Here is a 12,943-nt window from a genome sequence, read left to right as displayed (position 1 = left end):
GTAAGTCAGGGAAGGGAGAGGATAGAGAGGTCAGGGATAGTAATGGGCACCACCTGGCTGGCCGGGGGATGCGTTTCTCTTCAACTTGACTGGCGTTAACTCTCCCGTAAAACAGAACACAGAGAGTCTAAACAAACTAGTTCACTGCTCTCGCTCTTGTCCAGGCACCGTCCAGTACATGTCAGAGCGGTGCCAGAGTCACTGGACTCACCGCCGGAGGCTGGACACTAACCGATAAAACAATAAAATATTCTGAATGACCTTATTAACACAAAAAAAGATGCTTTACTAGCAAGAAATTTCCTCTCATAACAAAAATCAGTGTTAAGAAAACCCGTAGAGCTTCCTGGAGTGTCTTCACGGGGTTCCCGTGTCGGGATGAGCAGCCTCGGCCGTCAGGGACTCAGTCAAGGCTGGTATTCTAGATTTACCTAAAACTCAGAATCTTGGCGATGGTGTCCGCCGAGCTCTGGCAAGATGAGTCCTTCATACTCACGGGAAGTTTCTTAAATGGTCGCTTGAGCAAGTGACTAACAGTGTTGTCGTCTGTCCTACATTGAGGGCGTGACATTTGTCCTACATTGAGGGCGTGACATTTGTCCTACATTGAGGGCGTGACATCTGTCATACATTGAGGGCGTGACATCTGTCATACATTGAGGGCGTGGCATTTGTCCTACATTAAGGGCGTGACATCTGTCATACATTGAGGGCGTGACATTTGTCCTACATTGAGGGCGTGACATCTGTCATACATTGAGGGCGTGACATCTGTCATACATTGAGGGCGTGACATCTGTCATACATTGAGGGCGTGACATTTGTCATACATTAAGGGCGGGACATTTGTCATACATTAAGGGCGTGACATTCGTCATACATTGAGGGCGTGACATTTGTCATACATTGAGGGCGTGACATTTGTCATACATTGAGGGCGTGACATTTGTCATACATTAAGGGCGGGACATTTGTCATACATTGAGGGCGTGACATTTGTCATACATTAAGGGCGGGACATTTGTCATACATTGAGGGCGTGACATTTGTCATACATTGAGGGCGTGACATTTGTCATACATTAAGGGCGGGACATTTGTCATACATTGAGGGTGTGACATTTGTCATACATTGAGGGCGTGACATTTGTCATACATTGAGGGCGTGACATTCGTCATACATTGAGAGCGTGACATATGTCATACATTGAGAGCGTGACATATGTCATACATTGAGAGCGTGACATCTGTCATACATTGAGGGCGGGACATTCGTCATACATTGAGGGCGTGACATTTGTCATACATTGAGAGCGTGACATTCGTCATACATTGAGAGCGTGACATATGTCATACATTGAGAGCGTGACATGTCATACATTGAGAGCGTGACATATGTCATACATTGAGAGCGTGACATCTGTCATACATTGAGAGCGTGACATCTGTCATACATTGAGAGCGTGACATCTGTCATACATTGAGAGCGTGACATCTGTCATACATTGAGAGCGTGACATCTGTCATACATTGAGAGCGTGACATTTGTCATACATTGACAAACGTAGAGTATCACTGCTAGGCTTAGGCTCGGCTACAAGTACCTCTGGGAGTTTGTAACATCTGCTGGTTTACCCGGACTAAATGTAAACTCTGTCAGCAGAACTATGAGCATACTTTGTGTCATTATATAATGGAAAGTGAACGAAATCGCAGAATTCAGAGATAACACCATCAATGGAGTCCAAGAAATGTGTAAGTACTTCATTCATAATGATGTGCTGCCAGGAATGTTAGCGAAGTATCCAAAATTTGCTGACTGTAGGTGCAGCTGCCGCCCAGTTGGGTGGGTGTGGAGCACATGACTGTAAAGCTGCCGCCCAGTTGGGTGGGTGTGGAGCACATGACTGTAAAGCTGCCGCCCAGTTGGGTGGGTGTGGAGCACATGACTGTAAAGCTGCCGCCCAGTTGGGTGGGTGTGCAGCAAGACTAGTAACTGTGTGACTCACCGTAGATGTAAAGTGCCTTGTATAGTGACTGTTGTGAGCCTCTTGTGGAATCACTTGTGATATAAAAAGATTATCGATGTGTGTATGTATTTGTGTAAATGATTGTATATAGTATGTACATGTGTATGTAACATTAACAATTAGTGTAACTAGCTTCAAAAGATTATCACTTGCTTAGCTAAACGAACTATGGGTTATCTTGAGGTTATCTTGAGATGATTTCGGGGCTTTTAGTGTCCCCGCGGCCCGGTCCTCGACCAGGCCTCCACCCCCAGGAAGCAGCCCGTGACAGCTGACTAACACCCAGGTACCTATTTACTGCTAGGTAACAGGGGCATAGGGTGAAAGAAACTCTGCCCATTGTTTCTCGCCGGCGCCTGGGATCGAACCCAGGACCACAGGATCACAAGTCCAGCGTGCTGTCCGCTCGGCCGACCGGCTCCCCTGGGGGTTCAATTCCTGAACCGATTACGTGCATCTATAACCCTTTCCATCACCACCCACTGGATGGGTATGGGGTGCATAATAAAGACAGAAATCTGAAATCTAGGATACCTGATTAGGATCTTGAGTAACATATCTACATCTCTTATAAAATTAAAGAACATTTCTTGGACATTAGCGACAGAGCTGTCTCGAATCGATTGAATTAATATTCGTTTTCACATTGAGTTACACAGGGGACATGAGGCACTTGAAAAGTTATGCCAAAGAGACCGTTTCAAGGAGCCGAGTGGGTGGGGGGAGCAGTGAGTCACTGCAGGGGGAAGTCTGTGAATGAGAGGACGCGAGGAGTCTTACCAAGGTCAAGGCTGGTGGTGGCGGATATATATATATTTTTTTGAGATATATACAAGAGTTGTTACATTCTTGTACAGCCACTAGAACGCGTAGCGTTTCGGGCAAGTCCTTAATCCTATGGTCCCTGGAATACGATCCCCTGCCGCGAAGAATCGTTGTTACAACCAACTGGGGCCTCGTAGCCTGGTGGATAGCGCGCAGGACTCGTAATTCTGTGGCGCGGGTTCGATTCCCGCACGAGGCAGAAACAAATGGGCAAAGTTTCTTTCACCCTGAATGCCCCTGTTACCTAGCAGTAAATAGGTACCTGGGAGTTAGTCAGCTGTCACGGGCTGCTTCCTGGGGGTGGAGGCCTGGTCGAGGACCGGGCCGCGGGGACACTAAAGCCCCGAAATCATCTCAAGATAACCTCAAGATAACCAAGTACACATTTTTCTGTTGAGTTAAACAGAGGCTACAGTTAAGGAATTGCGCCCAGTAAATCCTCCCCGGCCAGGATACGAACCCATGACAAAGCGCTCGCCATTTCCATTTCCATGAAATGGGGAGTCGACAGCAGTTCATTTTTGAAGACCGTGTATAGTGAAGAGAGTTACAGTGATGAATGGAAAGTAGCAATTTATATTATGCATATAGGAACTTACTGCAACAGTCACTCCCTGGTCTGGTAACAGTAGTGACCGCTTATCCCAAGTGAGCTCTGTAATGGCGGTACAGTGCTATGTAACAGTCACTGATTAATAAATAGGAAAAAAGAGCATTTTCCTTGTATTATGTATTCCATGGGAACATCTATAAAGTCCTTACAGTCAGCTGGTTTTAAAGGAAACTTAAGTTACCAAAAGTAATTCATTTATTAAAAATAATACATAAATAATTAAAAATACCCAGGTAATCGTTCAAAACATACAAACAGACGCTAGTTCAGTAGAATCGAGCCACAGAGAATATGTATTATCTTTGGTATAAGTGTGATTATCTGTTATAATGTTAGTTAATACAAGGCTACAGTTATGTTCCCACACACACACACACACACACACACACACACACACACACACACACACACACACACACACACACACACACACTCACTGAGGACAGAACATAATTATGTCTTTAATTAATACATATTTTTTATCACGAACAATTCTTTGATTGTGTACAAATGAGTATTGTAAGTTGATGATTAAATGTTGGTGTTGGAGACACACCAACATTACCCAACACCACACCAAACATACCCAGCAGCTCGGCAACAATACACATACTAACGACAACCATTCACATCAGTGTACCAAGCATACACAACAGTGTACCAAGCATACACATCAGTGTACCAAGCATACACATCAGTGTACCAAGCATACACATCAGTGTACCAACCATACACAACAGTGTACCAAGCATACACAACAGTGTACCAACCATACACAACAGTGTACCAAGCATACACAACAGTGTACCAAGCATACACAACAGCACATCACCAAATCAGAAATAAATAGAGCTGCTCCGTCTTATTAGTCGAGGAAGTTTCCTGATGGGAACGTGGAGGAAGCTACCTGATGGGGTCGTGGAGGAAGCTACCTGATGGGGTCGTGGAGGAAGCTACCTGATGGGGTCGTGGAGGAAGCTACCTGATGGGGGCGTGGAGGAAGCTACCTGATGGGGTCGTGGAGGAAGCTACCTGATGGGGTCGTGGAGGAAGCTACCTGATGGGGTCGTGGAGGAAGCTACCTGATGGGGACGTGGAGGAAGCTACCTGATGGGGTCGTGGAGGAAGCTACCTGATGGGGACGTGGAGGAAGCTACCTGATGGGGTCGTGGAGGAAGCTACCTGATGGGGACGTGGAGGAAGCTACCTGATGGGGTCGTGGAGGAATTAGAGACCAAAATATATTACGTGACATTTGGATATAAGCAACTTTTAATAAATTAAAGCTTATTTAGGCAACAATCAGCTTAGGGAAGCTTGATTCTTTGGGATTGCGCATGAAGACTTACACTATTGCTTATAACCTTATGGGTTGCGACCTGATTGGTTGGAACATCGGCTGTGATCTGATTGGTTGGAACATCGGCTGCGAATTGATTGGCTGGTACATCAGCTGTGACCTGAGCGGCCGGGAGAGCATAGGCTGTGACGTGATTGGCTGGGATGCATGTGGCTGTCCTCTTATTGGCTGGGAAAGCCCTTCGAAATATTCCCGCTCATTTTTCCGGACGAGATCAATATCAAAGATCTCGGCGTCCGGATTGGACGGTCGAGGAACTCGGCCGATGTAGTTGACGGCTATGTCACTGTTGTTGATGATTGGCACTCTGGCACTACTGATTGGCCGGGTGGTGGGCTTAGGCACAGTAACACTGTTGATTGGCCGGGAGGAATGTGTAGGCACTCGGTTACTCCAGATCTCGTCCTCTACCTTCAGCTCGGTGGCAGATTTGGGTTTAAGGTTGTATGTGATCTTGTCGGTGGGTAGATGTAGGGAGTTGGGGTGGTTGTGGAGGGCGGGGGCGCGGGTCGAGGCGCGCCTGGAGGGATCCTGAAGCCACCTGAACATCCATCGGCGGGGGCGTGTTTGTGCGGCTCCTGAAGCCAGCTACGCGGAGGAGGATAAAACATTCAGTTAGTTGACAAATTCTACAATTTATTTTGTGCGCCAGTAATTATTTATAACCACTAAATGTTCATATAAGTTACAGAAAGCTTGATGCGGCATTCATCTTAAAAGATTTAAGCTTCGGGAATTTGAAATTATCACGTATGCTGAGTAGGATCTTAGTCACAAAGAAAGCACTTACCTCAAGATTATCACATTTGGGTTAGCTGTACCTGGATGTTAGCAACGACAGTTAGCTTGGGATTAAACTATTAGCAGGGAAGAGAGCTGTTCCTGGAATGGCAAAGCAATGTCCTGGTTAAGGGTCAGTAATTACAATTCTCACACCAGGATCCGGAGCTTGAATTTCGCACATTATTTTGTACTTAATTTAGGATGAGAGAAAGCATCCAGTTATGGTCGAGCCTCGACTTAAGCAATCCAGTTAGATGCGTTCTCATACATGCACTCAGAGGTGAACCACCATGTTGGCAACTGTTGACTGCAAAAGCTCAGGCAGGGGAATAAAACACACGTCTCTGTTCATATCTTTATTTTAGTGACGCTGAGAGGCAAGGATGCTGGAGGCTGCCAAGAAGCACGAGATGCTCTCAGGTCATGGTAGTTAAGAAATTTAGTTGGTCTAAGCATATGAGGATACAATATTATAAGCATTAACTTTGTATCAAGCAGCTTAACAGTTAAAGCTCAAGCTAATTATGATAGCACTGGCAAGTGGTTGTCCTCAATGACTGGATTAGTTACTCACCCCAAAGTCCTCATACGGATCCACCTGGTTGTCGGCGGAATTGCCCTGTGGCACTGTGCCAGACTTGGGTGTCTGGGCATCAGCTTCCTCAGGGGACTCCTGGGGACCACCTCCAGCGGCCGACACGTTGTTGTCGGCGTCTGGAGCGCTCTCCGGCAATCTCCTAATGGTGTGCACGTGAGTGTAGAAGACGCCACCATTGTCGTTGGTCGGTCTTGGAGACGGTGCGGTTCATCTCAACGCGGGACCCGTTGACCATCTTCACCTCGTGGGTGGAGTTGTCATAATTGTCAGGCAAATCTGTGAGGTCCGGGAAGAAGTCGATGGACGGCAGGCCGGAGAAGGACGGCACTCGGGGGAAGAAGGGGCGTCTGAAGATATCAGTGAAGAATGGTCTGTCGAAGAACAGGTTCGGGGTGTTGCCGGACTCCTGAAGTGGCGTGGCATCTTCCCCAGCTTGAGTCCGGGTGTCGGGGGAGGCTCCTCCTCCAGTACGTCTTCCAAGAGTACCTCCGAGTCCAAACAGTTCTGGAAGGTATATGAGGGGGCCGGGGTGAGACGACCAGCGTCACAAACCAAGATCACTATAGATATAGTGAGTCTGCAAAACCACACACACCATAAACTAGTGAAAATAAAGTTTTATCAACTATGCTGTGTAACAGCACCCTGGTAGCCATAACAGCGCCATAGTAGCCATAACAGCGCCATAGTAGCCATAACAGCGTCATAGTAACCATAACAGCGCCATAGTAACCATAACAGCGCCATAGTAAACATAACAGCGCCTTAGCAACAGTGTGCACGTTGACTTATCGCGATGCCAAATATTTAAACAAACGCTTCCCAAACAATTGAAAGAATAGTTCTTTCTTGACAATAGTGACGGTCACGGGACGCTGCCTTCTGTACGACAAACGAGACACTCGCAGCTTCTTGACGTCACGTCGCCCTAAGAATATCATAATAGGATACTAGAGGCGTATCTCCCTTACCCCATTATCCCGTGTATAGAACAGATTTCAGAAACCTCCTCAAACTGTAATTTAAGCTACATTGTCCCTTCATAATACACGAGTTTAGGGCGAATGCTTGTTCGTAACATATTCTTGAAATTGGCTTTGGAAATGATGAAAGTGGAAGATTTCGCACACTTAAGTACAGAGCAGCAGACTGGAAGGTTGCCGTAAGGCTTTGGGTGGTCGGGGACTGGCTTACATTGTCGCGATAGGAAAACAAATTTGTTAGCAAATGGTCAAGTGTGGAGGGTTGGTCAAAGACGCTTCAAAGAACGATAGACAGTCGTCGGCAAAGCACTTTGCCGACGACTTCGCATGAGTATATTGGAAGGGTGAGTCACGCGAGAGTGACGGGCAGTGACAAGTGCGACGCGATGAGTGACGGGGAGTGACAGGTGCGACGCGAGAGTGACGGGCATGTGACAGGTGCGACGCGAGAGTGACGGGGAAGGAGACAGGAAGGCGCGCAAGGTTAACCCTCTCTTTCTCAGGGCCAGTTTGTGTGGGTAACACCGTATCGTTATTTTGCATTCCTGAAGTGTTTCTGGTGCCGCCGTGAGAGCGCCTTGCCTTACTTGGCACTGGCTACCCCCAGAAGTAATGCTGCCGCCCTCTCCCTCACTCAGGTCTTGCTCACCATCTCTCCTCCACTTTCCTTTCCTAAAACCTGCTTATTTGTAGTCTCGTTAACATATATATAAGAGAACAAATATGAATGAACATTTATCAGTGACATGCAGTGTAAAAGAGTGCATAATGGGATCAATAGAATGCAGTGCAACATGCAATGATTGTATGGTGCAAAATTTAAGCAAACTTTTTTCGTTGCTATTGAGAGAGAGAGAGAGAGAGAGAGAGAGAGAGAGAGAGAGAGAGAGAGAGAGAGAGAGAGAGAGAGAGAGAGGATCGAGAGAGAGATGTATGTAAGATAGTGTGAATTGAGAGAACCCAACCCAAGTAAGTGCACAATTAGAACCGTGAGAGTGCAACGTGCCACGACATCACCGGTAACGGCCGTGCTATAAGGGGAGTGTTGCCAGTAACGCAGAGAGTGCCACTAACGGAGCGCCACAACCACAGAGGAAGGAGAGCCATCAGGAGCAGCCCTGAAGCAGGAGGCTGGTGGGTACCTCGGAGGAGGGTGGACATGAGACTAGTGGTCCGCCGCGGGGGCTCCAACACCAGGATCTGGAAGCCGTCGTCATCGTTCCCTCTGGCTGTGGGGCGACGCCTCGGGGGCCTGATGCCTCCGGGAAGGATTTCGGCGTCAGCCGTCGATTCCTAGGCCGACGGGGAAGACGGTCTCATATATCGAGCGATGGGCATACGGGAAACAATGACAGTGCAGGGAGCTAAGTAGTCTCCTGCTTTTCATGATATTAATGGGGACTAGAGAGAGTGTGTGTGTGTGTATGTGTGTGTCGGTGGGACAAACCCGTATCATTGGTCATCAAGGACATCGCGTGCATGGGTGGGGGGGGGGGGGGAGGGTGAGGGGGAGTCATCGAAGGTTCCAGGGAATGAATCATTGGACGACCGAACTGGAGGTTACAGCTTCGAGGACCCTCCCACCGTCCGGAGCTAGTCCCTCTCTCAGGACACTTGGGGTGGATGGGGAGGGGTAGGATGGGGAGGGGAGGATGGGGAGGGGGAAGAAGGGGAGGGGGAAGATCGGGAGGGGCGGGGGAGGTAAGGAAGGGGTCATTTGGGAGGAGATCGGTTAAGAGGACTACATAAGGGACCATATTCAGTGTTGGTGTCGTGGGGTGTTATGGTGTGTGTGTGTGCTCACCTAATTGTGCTCACCTAATTGTGCTTGCGGGGGTTGAGCTCTGGCTCTTTGGTCCCGCCTCTCAACCGTCAATCAACTGGTGTACAGATTCCTGAGCCTATTGGGCTCTATCATATCTACATTTGAAACTGTGAATGGAGTCAGCCTCCACCACATCACTTCCTAATGCATTCCATTTGCTAACTACTCTGACACTGAAAAAGTTCTTTCTAACGTCTCTGTGGCTCATTTGGGTACTCAGCTTCCACCTGTGTCCCCTTGTTCGCGTCCCACCAGTGTTGAAAAGTTCATCCTTGTTTACCCGGTCGATTCCCCTGAGGATTTTGTAGGTTGTGATCATGTCCCCCCTTACTCTTCTGTCTTCCAGTGTCGTGAGGTGCATTTCCCGTAGCCTTTCCTCATAACTCATGCCTCTTAGTTCTGGGACTAGTCTAGTAGCATACCTTTGGACTTTTTCCAGCTTCGTCTTGTGCTTGACAAGGTACGGGCTCCATGCTGGGGCCGCATACTCCAGGATTGGTCTTACATATGTGGTGTACAAGATTCTGAATGATTCCTTACACAGGTTCCTGAACGCCGTTCTGATGTTAGCCAGCCTCGCATATGCCGCAGACGTTATTCTCTTTATGTGGGCTTCAGGAGACAGGTTTGGTGTGATATCAACTCCTAGATCTTTCTGTCTGTGTGTGTGTGTGTGTGTGTGTGTGTGTGTGTGTGTGTGTGTGTGGGCGTGGAGCAACACCCCGCCCTGAATACGTCCTGTATACACCCCTTATATACACCTCGTATATCACACATATACACCATGTGTATATGTGTGTATACATCATCACCCATGTGTGTACGGGGTATATCCATTAAGATGAGGTGGATATATTGCCATGTACGTTGACACCTGTGTGTACTCATTAATATGTGTTTGCGGGGGTTGAGCTTTGGCTCTTTGGTCCCGCCTCTCAACTGTCAATCAACAGGTGTACAGATTCCTGAGCCTACTGGGCTCTATCATATCTACACTTGAAACTGTGTATGGAGTCAGCCTCCACCACAACTTATAGGTGTGTGTTTATATATGTATATGTGTGTATATTGATCATCATATATTCATATGTGTGTGTATTTGGTCAACACATATTCTTGTATGTGTATATTTGGTCAACAAGTTATAATATATATGTGTACCTTGTTAGCCTGTATTCATGTATGTGTGTGTATTTGGTGAGGATGTATTATGTATCAGTCAGTTTTCATGTAAACGTGTATTGATCAGTCTGTATTCAAATATGTGTATTGATCAGCGTGTATATGTACTGGTTAGCATGTATTTCTGTATTGATCATGTGTGTATTGATCATCATGTGTGTATTGATCAGCATGTGTGTATTGATCGTCATGTGTGTATTGATCATCATGCGTGTATTGATCATCATATGTGAATTGATCAGCATGTGTGTATTGATCAGCGTGTATTGATGTATATGTGTACTAGTTAGTATGAATGTGTGTATTGATCAGCCTGTATGTGTTGACTGATCAGCATGGATGTGTGTATTGATCAGGATGTGTGTATTGAGCAGCATGGATGTGTGTATTGATCAGCATGGATGCGTGTATTGATCAGCATGGATGTGTGTATTGATCAGCGTGTAATCACGTGTATGTGCATTGATCAGGATGTATGTACTGATGAGCATGTACGAGTATGTGTTCATCATGTAGTCATGTATGTAGGCTACATAGTCATGTATGTAGGCTACACACCTGTCAGCCCATTTTGTAAGAGCGCAAATTGCGACCCCAAACCTACAGTGGGAGGTGTGCCAGAGAGTATAGGAGAGGACCACAGAACTCACCTTGCGGGGCGGCCAGGGCCGAGCCCAGGGCCAGGGCGGACAACACTAGCAGAAGCCTCATCCTCTCAAAGCAACGCGCCAACTTCAAGAACTTCCCGCTGATTGCTGTTGCAAAAAAATCTTTTAAGAACCACAGACGCTCGGACGGAGCTCACTCTTCACCAGCTGCTGGTCTGAAGTCACGTGTAATACAAGCGGCTCTAGTGTGGCGAGAGCCGCTTTTATGCGCCGTTGCCGGCGAGGAGCTGCCGGGAGCCGCCACCGGGGAATGTCGTACCAGCGTCAGTTTCCTGTTGCGTACACACACCAACCCACAGTCTAAATTTGGCGTACTGTGTGGCCCTTCGCGTGTCGCCGTCACCCACCACGGGCAAGGTTGTGGGGTTGACGGTGTCTATCCTGTGATGTGGAGAGATTCTGGTCTAGTAAGTCTGGTGGCGGGGAAGGGCGGGGGGGGGGGGGGGCCGAGAGGCAGTTGTCGTGACGTGACGGATTACAGCAGCGTGACGTCACTCTACGTCACGACTTCCCAGAAGTATACGCTTCTCTTAAAGCGTAAATGACGACGGGAATGTGACAGCCTTACTACGTGATGAATGGTTCAAGACCACCTTAACAACCCTGTCCTACAACCCTGTCCTACAACCCTGGTGACTGTCCCACAACCCCGGTGACTGTCCTACAACCCTGGTGACTGTCTTACAACCCTGGTGACTGTCCTACAACCCTGGTGACTGTCCTACAACCCTGGTGACTGTCCTACAACCCTGGTGACTGTCCCACAACCCTGGTGACTGTCCCACAACCCTGGTGACTGTTCCACAACCCTGGTGACTGTCCCACAACCCTGGTGACTGTTCCACAACCCTGGTGACTGTCCCACAACCCTGGTGACTGTTGCACAATCAGATCTTGGTGCTCTGTTACATAGCTCACTGTGGAACACAGTGTCCTGTATCCACTGAATCTATTGTTCTCTTGTTGCTTCTGTAACATTTATTTTTGTTGTAATTATGAAATTTGCTATTTTTTCTTTTAGTAATGTTTTTATTGTTTTATCGCTCTTATTTTACTTTGTAATAATAATAATAATAATAATAATAATAATAATAATAGTTCATGTTGTTAGCTTTTATTACATACACGTTTCCATGTATTGATACAGATATACAGTGGTACACACATGGTTGATACAGATATACAGTGGTACACACATGGTTGATACAGATATACAGTGGTACACACATGGTTGATACAGATATACAGTGGTACACACATGGTTGATACAGATATACAGTGGTACACACATGGTTGATACAGATATACAGTGGTACACACATGGTTGATACAGATATACAGTGGTACACACATGGTTGATACAGATATACAGTGGTACACACATGGTTGATACAGATATACAGTGGTACACACATGGTTGATACAGATATACAGTGGTACACACATGGTTGATACAGATATACAGTGGTACACACATGGTTGATACAGATATACATAATACACACATGGTTGATTCAGACATACTTGATACAGACATACATGATACACACATGGTTGATTCAGACATACTTGATACAGACATACATGATACACACATGGTTGATAGAGACATACAGTGGTACACACATGGTTGATAGAGACATATATAATACACACATGGTTGATACAGACATACAGTGGTACACACATGGTTGATACAGACATACAGTGGTACACACATGGTTGATACAGACATACAGTGGTACACACATGGTTGATACAGACATACAGTGGTACACACATGGTTGATACAGACATACAGTGGTACACACATGGTTGATACAGACATACAGTGGTACACACATGGTTGATACAGACATACAGTGGTACACACATGGTTGATACAGACATACAGTGGTACACACATGGTTGATACAGACATACAGTGGTACACACATGGTTGATACAGACATACAGTGGTGCACACATGGTTGATACAGACATACAGTGGTACACACATGGTTGATACAGACATACAGTGGTACACACATGGTTGATACAGACATACAGTGGTACACACATGGTTGATACAGACATA

The 12,943-nt window shown here is 46.8% G+C and overlaps 1 protein-coding gene and 1 non-coding gene across 2 annotated transcripts in view; one reads left to right on the top strand and one right to left on the bottom strand.

The window, feature by feature from the left end:
• Positions 1–12,943, top strand: part of LOC123768412 (PR domain zinc finger protein 15-like) — a 509,712-nt gene that overhangs the window by 6,642 nt on the left and 490,127 nt on the right. The gene's annotated exons all lie outside the window — the stretch shown is intronic.
• On the bottom strand, positions 3,645–11,062 carry LOC123768406 (uncharacterized). The gene is made up of 3 exons (XR_011230490.1): positions 10,849–11,062; positions 6,185–6,712; positions 3,645–5,415 (listed from the first exon to the last, which is right to left on the bottom strand). It is a non-coding gene; the product is annotated as an uncharacterized protein (transcript).

Source organism: Procambarus clarkii, chromosome 35 (assembly GCF_040958095.1).
Source record: "Procambarus clarkii isolate CNS0578487 chromosome 35, FALCON_Pclarkii_2.0, whole genome shotgun sequence".
Lineage (NCBI taxonomy): Eukaryota > Metazoa > Arthropoda > Malacostraca > Decapoda > Cambaridae > Procambarus > Procambarus clarkii.
The sequence above is the reverse complement of the archived record's forward strand: the minus strand, read 5'-3'. Positions and strand labels throughout refer to the sequence as shown.